Genomic DNA, 12413 nt, shown 5'->3' on the forward strand with positions numbered 1-12413 from the left:
TATTTGAGTTGCTGTCTTTCACCCAGCTGATGTGGCAGGCAAACGGATGGTGTGGGATGCCCAAGGTGCCTAGGATGCCCCTGCCATGGAAGGGGCTGCACATTCCCATCCAAGTTGTTCCTGGTTTTTCTCTTGGAGGGAACCAGGGGAAAGGAGTGATTCTGGGAGTGGAGAAGTGCTGCAGCATCATCTGCACTGTTATTAAGGATAGCTGTCTGGATTTTGTAGGTGCCTGGGGTAAATGGTGTTGTGGATAGCCTTTAGTAGCCCAAATTCCTGGCTGGCTGCTTAAGGGATTCTTGACAGATCATCCTGAAAATAAACCTGTTCCTTCTAGGGTTCTGTTCATGCCTGGACTCGAAAGCTGGCTTTCATCCTGCTTTTCTTCCCCTCCACACTACTCTCATTGCTTGCTCGTGCTGCAGTTTTGTGTAGTGAAGAACACTCACTGGCATTTTCTGGAAGGCATAATCCCAGAGTCTTGAGAGGTAAAGTAAGCGCCTCACACAATGCAAGGAGCATGAGAAAGGTGGGATGCTCCAATGTCAGAGGCTTAAAGCTTCGGAAAGAGTGGCATGTCATTTTGCATGCTCCAGGGACTCCTTCACCTGCAGCTGGGGTGAAAGGTGATGTGCCCCTCCACTATTCACCTTCTGGCATAGGAGCATAAACTGCAGCCTAGAGACATAGAATGGTTTGGGTTGGAAGGGACCTCAAAGATCATCCAGATCCAACCCCACTGCCATGGGCACGGACACCTCCCACCAGACCATGCTGCTCAAGGCCCCATCCAACCTGGCCTTGAACACTTCAAGGGATGGGGCATCCACAGCTTCCCTGGGCAACCTGTGACAGTGTTTACCACTCTCATTGTGAAGAACTTCCTCCTAATGTCTAATCTAAATCTTCCCCCTTCCAAATTCAAGCCATTCCTCCTTGTCCTATCACTCCATGTCCTTGTAACAAAACCCCTTGCCAGCTTTCCTGTAGACCTTTCAGGTACTGGAAGACTGCTGTAAGGTGTCTTGGGTGCCTTCTCTTCTCCAGGTTGAACAACTGGAACTCTCTCAGCCTGTCCTCCTATGGGAGGTGCTCCAGCCCTCTGATCGTCTTTGTAGCCCTCCTCTGGACCCCTTCTAACAGTTCCATATTCTTACTATGTTGGGAATTCCAGAACTGGACGCAGCACTCCAGGTGGGGGTCTCATGAGAGTGGAGTGGAGGGGGAAAATCACTTTCCTTGACCTTATCCTGGTTTATCCAGCTTATCCTGGTTTGCATTAGTCACCTGGACCAAAAAGCAGAATTTAATAGTATATTTGTCTCACTGAATAAGCAAAAGGGAACACAAAGGATTTTATCTTAAGGCTGGCTCACATACAAGTACCAAACTCTGTCCCAGAGGTTTGCTCCCTCTCAAAGTGAGCTCCATAGCAGAGAGCAATTCAGTAACTCAGGTCAGAACCCCCAGTGAAAAAAGAGAGGCATGCTATGTGCTGGGATTTATAGCACTGAACAAAGAGTAGTGTAAAAGTACATTCTTACTCATAAAAAACCAACCTGTATTCTACCTGAAGCCAATGGAAACACTTTGCTGACTGCAGAGGCAGGGGCACTCATTCTTCTGACTTGAACTAATCTTGCTTTTCTTCCTTTTAAAAAATAAACTTTTTATGGCCATGGTCTCCTTTTTAAGTGAGAGGTTTTTCTAAACTGGGGTGAAATTTGAGAAGGATGTAGAGAAGCATATAGAGAAGAGGGCTGCCACTTTCCACCATGGCCATACTGTAATGGTCCCAAAATAGACCTGATATATGCTCAGATCAAGAGCAAGGGAAAGCTCCTTTCCCAAGATATTACCAAATTGTATCTCCCTCAAAAAAAACTTAACAGGAAAAGATAACTACTTCTCTCCAAAATTAAAGTTGGTATGCTTATTTTTATTCAACACTGTGTAATTCTTTCTTGCTCAGCTGGTTTATTTTTATTTTCTGTGGATAACGGGTGTTTTGACTACATAACAAAACAAGGTATACAATAAAACAAAGCTTCAACATGTGAGTCAGGCTTCAAATCAGGAAAATACTACAATGCTACTGAAATTCTTTCCATCTTATCTACATAATTCTGACCTATTTTTTTCCTAAAATGGCAACTCTAATCTGTATTATGTTATCATGAACTGCCCCAAAATAATTCACGCATGATGTCCTAACGTTGCCTATAGAAGTCATCAAATACCAGCCTGTTTGTTCTTGTTTCCTTACATTAGGATAAATTTAGCTACCACAACACACTTCTATATTTACAAACACAGAATAAGATGTATAAACCACTATTCAAATGCTATCTGATGTTTACTTTCTTCACACTCAACTGTTTGCCTCTGTGTATATAAAACCGTATCAATTTTTACTTCGTCTGCATCGTGGCACTATTATTAGGCTCCTTGGGTAGAAATCCATCTCCCATGCTCACTGATATCTTTGTTTAATTTACTGTTCTTCCCTCGTGACCTAGGAAACAGAAGGATGGAGTTTTTGATTAATTAGAGGAGAATGCTTGGAAGCTGCAATGGTGAGTGTAAGTATGCGAAGAGACAGAGTGCCACAGATAAAGTACAAAGATAGTGGCGGGATTGTTTTTTCTGAGGTAAACATGGTGTGAACAATATTTCAGAAACTTAGCCAGAATGCAAGTTCGTGTCTTTCTTTATTTTATATCTCTGATCAAATCTGAGCTAGGTGGAAAACGATAGGGAAGCCTATTTCACTGTTTCTCAATATGGTTAAACAATTGGCTGGTATGTCTTAGCGGTGTGCCTGGTGCAAGTTCCTCTGCTCTGATCAGGTCAAGGAGACCTGAGTTCTGCCTGAAGTCCACTGAGTCAGTTGGTCAGCCAACGATTCCCTCAGCTTTAAAAGCATCATTTATGCCAGAGAAAATGAGAGCAGAATTTGACCCCAAAAGCTTTCATTCTTTCTGCTATAACTGCAGTTGGGGCAAATGGACACTGACTTGCTGATGCTAGCATAGTGCTCCAGTGGCTTTTGCTGTTCTTGCTCTGAGTTTTGTGGGTTTGGGGTTTATTTTATGTTGGCTTTGTTTTTTCTTTCTTTTTTTTTTTTTCTTTTAATTTCTCTGCACAAGCATTTTCTAGAAACAAATTAGATAAATATCACTTTGCTAAGCAACAGGGCAGTTTGCCTCTGGCTCAAGGAAACTGGGTTCAGAAATGGATGCACCCCATGGAGTTTGCGGTTTCATTGACCTCTCCAACTATTTTGGGGTCTGTGGAAATGATTTGAATTCACTAACTAATTCAAGCCCACACTTTTGTTATCGTTTTCCCCTCCGAGGAAATTAAAAAAAAAAAAATCTAACATTTTTCTAGCTAAAGGAAGAAAGTATGCTATGGACCAGTCACTAGAAAGAAATCCAACCTCTAGTCTGGCAAGAAGAAAGCAGCACTGGATTTTGGTCATATATATTGGCTTTGCATTTTCTTCTGCCTTTCTCCATCTCTTTTCACAGACTCAGTTCAGCCAAGCTGTTGGTGAAGAAGTGAAAAATTAGTGCCCTAAGGGCTTCTTGTGCAAAGGCAGCCGCATAAATTGAGTGTTTTGATGGACCAGCGCTTCTCTTGTCACCTTTCTTGTTTTCATTGTTGCAAGACATTTGTTTTTCTTTTGTTTATTTTCATCATCTCTTATTTCTAACTGCAGTATAAAGCAGTGATATTCACAAAGTAGATAGCAAACTAAAGTGGAGAGAAACGTTGGTCAAATGTTGCCTAACATATTCTTATAAGAAAGATGTAGGCCTTTAAGTTCTGTATTTGCCTGTTGAAGGATTTCCAAGTAGCTGAGACATCTTACATGCAATTTAACCAACAGCAAGGCTCAGTCCTACAAAGACTTAAACTTTGTGGCCATCAGCTGCTTATGAAAATGTCATAATTTAAACGTGCACATACTGCCCGAGAGCTTCCATGGATCCAAGGTGCTGGGTATTTTGCAGAACCAAACTACCTCCTGAAGGAAGTAAGGACTTCCGTACTTCCTTATACCCTGACCTTGCTCACCCGCTTCAGTGAGCATCCTTTGAGTAGAACAAAGAAGCACAAAACAAGAACCATGATATTATCTGCAGGAGAGGTGCCTTGAGAGTGCCCGCTGGGTTCTTCCTTCACGACTGTACCTCCCGTGTGACTGCAAGGGAGAAACCTCTTTCCTCACACATGGGCTGCCTACCACATCCATCAGGTGACTGACTTCATTATGTGGCAAGACATGCAGGGATCAAAGAACCCATGCTGCTGAAAAGCATTATCATTGCTAGGCTCCATAGAGCTTACCCTCCTTGATGCTGATGCTGGCGCTCTTCTCAAGGGATGGGAGGGAGAGTGGAGAGGGTGGCTGCAAGTCAGAAGCCACACCAGCACCTCCACTCAGTCCCCTAGAAATATAAATCGCCCTTCCCATGTGGCTGTGGATTCACCCTGGGTAATGCCATGCAGGTTGCTCTGAGATGGTAACAGCTCTCAGTTGATATGTATGGTCTCAAAATAATCCCACAGGTTTTATCAGTATCTTATAACAGATTTTTCTCAGGAAACATCTCCATCAGGAGGGCTGTCTGCTCGTCCCAGTTTGCTTCTTGATGGACTAAGCTGATGACAGTTGGGTGGCTTTGGAGGATCACCACTGATTTCATCAGCCCAGAGGACCTCAGGATATCAGTCATGCAGATGGAGCATATGACTGAAATCCATAGATACCTCTAGTGACTCCTTTGTCTATGTTTCTTTTTTGTGTATTCATAAGAAGAATATTTTTGAATTTTTTCCAAAAATTTTACTCCCTTATCTTTCTAAAATCTTGTGGCTTTTGCTGGAGACTCGGCCTGCTGTTTTTCCTCCTGTGTTTCTGCTAACCATTACATCATTCTCAGTGCACATCCAGCAGGATGCTTTGCAGTGATGTGCTTTCCAGTGGTGTTAAGGCTGCTAATTTAATTTTGCTTCACCCCAAGTCTGCTTCACCATAAGCACAAGGACATCCTTCACCTGGATGAAATGCCAAGTGCCTGTGAGTGCCATCCATTGCCCTGAATTGGCAATGGATTCGATTGGATTGCTGGTTCTGACGTTGACCCTTTAGGCAAGTCAGAAAATTGGCTGGATGGTACTATACAGTAAAAAATTATTATTTGAATGAACCAGTTTCTGCTGAGCAATTATTTTTCTCCTCAAGTATTTTTATAAATGTCTATATATGCACAGAGGTCAACTTTCTAAGCAGACTACAGGCTCTCCTTCTCCACTTTTTTATTTGTCTTCTCTTATGCACTTCTGTGCTTTTCCTGTGCCCAAGCGTATGTTTTGTGAGGTTGCTTCTGTATGACGCTCTTGTTGTAGCTGTTTTTTCAGCCTGTGATCCAGGAACATCTGAAGAGCGATGAAACGTGATTAAGTGATGCAAGTTCATATGTGTTGTACAACAACCTGCCTATGTGAAATTCCTGGAACAGTTTGTAATTCCACTGGAATTATTTGGGTGGTCTACAGTACAAATTAAATAAGCCTGTGTCTTTTACATGGGAAACGGGTTTGAAAAGAGGTTGCAAAATGAAGTTGTCAGCATAGGAAAGTGCAGTATTGAGTCCAGCTACATAGCAAATAAGAAAGACACTGTTCTGATAAAAAAAGTACACGATTGTATAACTACAGTATCAGGTATTGAGATGTACGTATGCAACAGGGTACCCCAGGGAAAGCTTGAAATATTTACTGACTCTGCACTTGTAAGCGTGCAAGTGTGCACACACGTAACGTAACATAACATAATGTAACGTAACGTAACGTAACGTAACGTAACGTAACGTAACGTAACGTGATGCAACATAGCATAATGTAGCGTAACAAAGGTCTTCCTGATGTGCAACACATTTTGGATCCACTTCTTGGTGTCAGAAACCTCCAGACTCAAGAGGTTCTCTGTCTCAATGTCTTTTTTTTACCCCCATTTAATCTAGCAGAGCTCTGGTCAAGATAGCCGAATTCTGCAGGTCCCTTTGCAAAAGATGTTTTGCAAAGGATGCCATTGTTCACTGTTATGCAGAACTGTTGCTTTTGCCTGGACATCTAGTCTGTTCAAATAAGCTCATGTTGTTTACGTGGATTTTTTCACTATGAGCTCTAGGAGGAGAGAGTATATTTGCCCTCAGTTTTCCCTCTCTGGACAGCACAGTTGGAGAGCTCTAAATGGTTTATGGGCTAATTAGAAACAGACCACAGGTTTTGTATTTTTTTCTCTTTGCTGGATTCCATTTTGTTTAGCTGCTCAGCAGGGATTTGACAGGGGCATTGTTAAGGAGACAAAGGACCTCTGGCTTGGGTGACGTTAGTGTGCTAAGAGATGCCTTCTTTTCACCTGACAGCCTAACCAAATTGGGTCAGGTATCGGAAAAACTGACAAAACATCGAAGGACATGAAATATGCAGCAAATGACTGACCTGCACGTCCTACCTGGCTCTGGCCACAGTAACAACTTTGCAGAGGAGCTGATGCAGAACTGCCCTTCTCTCTTCACCTGACAAGCTCAAACAGCTGATAAATTACCAGAACTAATTGTTGCCCTGACAGGCCTTTGATCCCTAGAAGAGTTCATTTATAAATGATGGGCTCCTTTTACATGCCACTGCTGATGGAGCTGTTGAAATAGTTATGAAGTCAATAGTCCCTGCAGTCTGGGGATCCTTTAGTTTTCTCCCATTTATTCAGGAGACAGTTCAAAGTGTCTGCAAATGCTCATTTCCGTCTCTTCCCAGCACCCTGCCCAGAAAACTTCAGGCATTGCCACTGAAGTGAGGCTTGGTAAGGAGAGAGCATCTGAAAAGCAGGCTGAAGTTGGGACCACACCCACCTTACCTTCATGAAGTAGCATTTGAGGGATGCAACTGTATTAAACAGATGGGAATATTTTGGGTCCCTAATTTTCAGCATCTAATTTTCTTAAGGCAAATATGAATTTCCCATAGAATAATAGCAGGGGAGATATTTATCAATTGCTTTCACACAGCTAAATGATAATCTTGAAATATATTCCAAGAGGTAAGCAAGAGCAAGATGCACTGTATAACAGTTACGCAATAAACTGAAGGTATGTTGAAGAAAATAGAGTAAGGGAAGCTCTTGGCAGGAGAAACACATCTTCTTAAGTGGGGTTTCTAGGGCAAGCTTAGTTACTGTGAATTAACTCTAGGGCATCCTAAAGAGGCAACGAGACAGAGACAAGAAAAGGAGATGTACTGGGCTGAAGAGAATTTCATTCCAGTGAAATGCTGAATAAAGCTGGCTCCTGCAGCCTGGCCTGCCACCCTCACATGGATAGCTGGATAGCTATGTGACTGGATAGCTGGGCTGACTCAAGAGGAAGAGATGACTAGTTTTGATTATCATACTGAAACAAAAAAAAAAAAAAAAGAAAATGTCTTCATGTTCTTTTCTGACTTAGCTATTTGGAGAGCCTGTCACACCCAGGAGATGTTATTTATGTTGTACACTTCCAGGACAACCCTTCATTGGGAAATCTTCTGCCTTGAAAAAAGGGGATGGGCAAAATAATTTAAACAAAGCAGTTCAAAAATAAAATTATTGGAAAATTGTAACTTCAGTGTGGTTACAAAGGATGTGGAAACAGCACTGAAGCTGTTTCTTTCCGTAGCATCAGAGTATATGCCAGGATCTCATTGAAGATCAGTTTTCACAGTACTCACTCCCAGTTTGAAGAAACCTTGTGAACGTATGCCATGTGCTACTACAATGAGAAAGTCAGATCACTCAGTCACCACTGCCATTCCTTGACAAAGACTAGTTTAAACCCTATTTCTCAAGGTGATTTTGGCTGGTGAGAAAGTCGAAGTCTGTGTGGGTGAGCTGAAGTTTTTAGAGTGGTATCAAACATGAGGATCGAGCAGGTCCAGGCCCACCATAGTCTGCCTTGAAATATCTAGGCGACATCAGTGAAGAGTTAGGTTAACTTTGAGCCAGGTGGGTAGTCAGTGAAACCTGACAATGTGACTTTCTGTGCTGAAGACAGAGAACAAATTTGTGAGATGGGAACACCTTGGTTTGAATAAATTTCTTAGTAATATTTGACAGCAAAGCGTACTGCCAGCTGCTGCAAAGAAACTACTGCAATGGCAAAAAAGTGTAATCCTCTGGTCTCTAATATTCACAGCCAACCACATATGAAATGTGTCTACTATTACTTTGCATAAGCAGAAATTCTGTTTTTCTTTTCACTGGATAAGATGATTAAGGTACAGAAAACTTCTAAATTGATCTCGATCTTTCACTGCAGATGAAAACAAGGAAGAAGACAATAGTCTATCTCCTGTACTCTTAAGAACAAGTGCACAATTTTTTTTGACTTGTCTTCTAATCCGGAGACCTGTATACAGCTGCAAAGACGAAGCAAGCGTAGCTTCTCTCCTTACTGTTTAGTGAGAAATTTACCTGGTAGAGATGCTGCCCTTAAGTTCAGAAGAACTTGAATTTGTGTTTTGCAGCATTGCAATGAAACAAAGAGCTCCACTGAAGTACCAGGAGCTGTACTTCGTTGTGGATGGCTGTTTTTGAAAAGTTTGAGGCAATACCCATGTACTTGAATGAAGAATAACAGTAAGGATGGCACTCACTAGAAGTGAGTTTTCTGGTCAGGCATTGCCTCCTAGGATCTCCCAGGTTAGTGGTGGCACTAACCCTAAAAGCAAAAGAAGATGGTCAGAGGGATAATAAACATGGTCAGTATTCATGTCCAACCAACACAGTTTCCAAAATCTTCACAACAATGGGAAAGAGGAGAAGAGAAAGGTAGACAGGCAAAGCATGGGAGTTACACACTATGGTATCATAGGTGTTATGGGAAGTCCAAGGTTCTAGAGATACCTGCTGGCTCTAAGTAATGGAACTAAAGCATCACATTACACAGAAAATATATCAGTCTGGAAATCTTGCAGGAAGCATATTTCTTCTGAGATTCAGAATAATGCCTGGTTCTAACCCTTCGGCAGATAACAAAAATAAGCTGAAAGCTGGAGGTGCAGAGTCTGCAGCATCTTAAGTCTTGCCTTTGTTGTACTCTTCAAGTCACATTGACTTCAGTCTGTGCCAAAAAGTTTAGGAGATGAATTCCCATAGGAACCTCAAGAATTCATTGAACTGGGATGCAGAGTCATGGGGAGAGCTAGACAGACCCAGTCTCACCATTTATAGCTCATAGAGAAGTGCATAATTGCTAAGAATTTATGCCACTCTTTTCCAGCTGCTGATACCAACTCTTCCATACTTGTCTGAGTAATGCCAGCATTTCTTCAACATTAATACTTCTCTGTTTCCCAGTTTATTGATTTATCTTTCAATAACTTAATTTTTCTAACACATTCGTAAGAGTTTGCATTCACTTCCAGATATTAACTTGTGACAGGGACAGTAACTTAAACTGAAAGGGAGACTTGAGTCTTCAGTCTTGGTTCTTAAATGCTTGCACTGACACCTTAGATATATAGAACCATTTTTCTGGTAATACATTGATTAAAAAGTCTGATTCAGACTAGTTTGGGAAATTTGGTTTTAAGCTCATGTTTTTGCTCCAGGGTTTCACTGGGTTGCATCACAAAAGATACATTTCATTATGTAATTTTTCATTCAGACATAGATGAAAACTGATGTGCAAAGCTAAGTGAATTGAAATTCTTCTGCATTCATTCTCCAATGCACAATGCTTTTATGGGAAAGAGAGAACTGGTGAGAAATTTAAACTATCATAAAAGAAAGATTTCAGTACCACAGCCTTTAATGTGAAACAAAGTAATGCTGACATAAGACATAAAAATATTTTCCATCATGAATCAGCTGCCTTGGTCAAGTATGGAAAGTTCTAAATGAATTTTCTCTTTCTCTTTGAAAAAGAAAAAAATATACTGCTATCAGGACTTGACGTAAAAATAGATTTTATTTAATGTGTCAGCACTCACTTCTTTTACAGCTCTGCAGTATTCTGAATGGGTTTTTTTTCTGACTTGCTAACTAAGTTTCCAGTGCAAATGAGTTACAGCTCAAGAACTTGATATTCAAAGTTGCTAAAATTTTTCAGTTTTGTGATATACGAATGCACCATCTGTTCTTCCTAATAAGTAGCTATTTTTATTTTTTCTTAAGGTTGCTGCTGTTCTTTGATGAGGAGCCTAGGAAACAGCTTTGTAAACTCTGACATACCGGACAGAAATAATTTCAAAAGAATTTTGAAGTATGTTTTCCTCCAAATACAGGAGTATTCAGTCACATTGAGTTATTCATAATGTGTGTTGTTTAGCAGATACTCACATATTTACAAGATGCAGGACTTATTTTCAGTGGTTTATTTAACTAAGCTGGTGCGTGATTTTTGTTATTAGGTACTGGATTCTTCCGGAAATAAAAAATATACCTGCAGTTTGTTTTTCAAAACATTTTTGGATTTTTTATGAAATGGAAGAAACATGACTTCTTCTTTCAGGAACTTCCTCTATGTCATTTGTTTCCTCTATATTCTTTTGCAACTACTTTCACTCTTTTTCAGGAAAGGAATGGTTAAATGTGGGGAGAGGGAAAGAAAAGAGGAATAACAGTTGAGAACAGAGAAGGGAAAGAAGTTTCAGTCCCGATTTGTTGTCAAAAATAGGCCAGTTTGTTACAACATCATCTTCCTTGTTGCAATTACTGGTGTAGTGACAGCAAGCTTTTAAAGAATTGATAGGAAAAAGTCACTCTATTGCTACTGTGCCTCAAGGACTCTACTCCTATTTTAGGTTGTCTTGATAATTTTGCTTAAGTAGACCAGAGAGACGCGGGGAGTTTGGTTTGGAATAGCTATGCAAAAATCAGCTTTCTGAAGGTCTCAGTTTCCTGAGAAAATGAGACAAACTAAGGGTTCATTCTTGCCTCCCCCTTTTTCTAAGCTGGATATGTCTCTCTCTTGCAGTCTTTGGGACTCTCTCCCCTATTGCAGTCTTCATCCTGTGCCTTGTCCACCTGTTTGGGATAGAGGCAGCAAATGTGTGACAGCTGGATTTTGCCTTGAGAAACTCTCTTGCCCAGAACTCCCCAGGGATGCTGACAACTGGCAGGAGGTCCAAGCAGCTTACCACACCAGGAACGGGACCTGCTGAGGTCACACTTCAGGAACATCAGAGGATTGCGAGATGTGTGGAGGAATAAATCAACAGAGCTGAGAGAAGTGGAGAAGTGAGGCAGGGATACAACATACCCATTGCCGGTTGAGTTGCAGCACCAATGAAAACCAAAGATGAGACACTTAGGAAAATTAGGGCATGAAACATCTATTACTCTTTCTCCATCTTGCCCAGAATATGTCATTTCCTACTCATCCTGACATCTCACAGCTGGGATTTTTTTGTCATTTTCTCTTTAAAAGAGAACAGATCTGGCCCCTGAAGAAGACTTACCACAGTCCAGTCCCAGAGACCCTCCTCTAGCTGTCTCTCTCTCTTCCAGCTGTCTTTCTCTTGGTTTTAATGAACTGAAACCATAACAAAGTCCAGACAACACAAGGGCAATTCAGTACTGGATTTTATTCAACAGTGCTAATTCCTCTGGCCTTTACAGGGGCATTGAACCAGAAACACACCTCAAATGGGTAGAGGGTAAAACAAACCAAACAAACAAGTAGGAGAAACAAACTGGAAGCTTAAAGAAAAGATAACCTGTGCCTGCTCTTGGGAAAGTAGATTGTTTTCTTCCAGCTCAATTTATCCCTTGGCCAGGCAGGTCAGGACTTCTGGTACTGGGTAGCTTACCTATGAAAACAAATATTCCTTTGTTGTATAGTGCCACACTGTTGATATTCAATGCCTTTTCAGGTTTTAAGGCTCTCCAGACCAAGTAAAAATCAGTCAGGCTAATTAGGATGTGACAGTCATTTGTCCTGATTGTTACTTGTGTAGCAACACACATGTAAGAAAGCAGGACCTCCAGGAGGGTGCAAGAATATGCAAGAAGAAGAGAGAAGACATGAGTGTGTGAATGTGCAACAGATAAATTAGTGTGTGTATGTGAGAGACAAAGAGAGACCAAGGAGGTTTTTCTTATGATTGAAGATATATTAGAAGATTTCTTCTTTTAAAAGAACTACCAGAATGACAGGTGATAAAGAAATAAGGGTAACGGGGCATTTCACATAGCTATAACTCATTCCACTGAGCTATATAAATAATGTTGTCTGTGCATGACTTAGTCTGGAAATGATGAAGAGAGATAACAGATAAGAGCACAAATCAGCAGTTTCTGCAAAGTGATATGCAGGGCTGTAGATTTCCTTCCCAACAGGAAGTAAAGTATGCCAAGAGAC

The sequence above is a fragment of the Cuculus canorus genome, chromosome 2, assembly GCF_017976375.1.
Source record: "Cuculus canorus isolate bCucCan1 chromosome 2, bCucCan1.pri, whole genome shotgun sequence".
In the NCBI taxonomy this organism is placed as follows: Eukaryota; Metazoa; Chordata; class Aves; order Cuculiformes; family Cuculidae; genus Cuculus; species Cuculus canorus.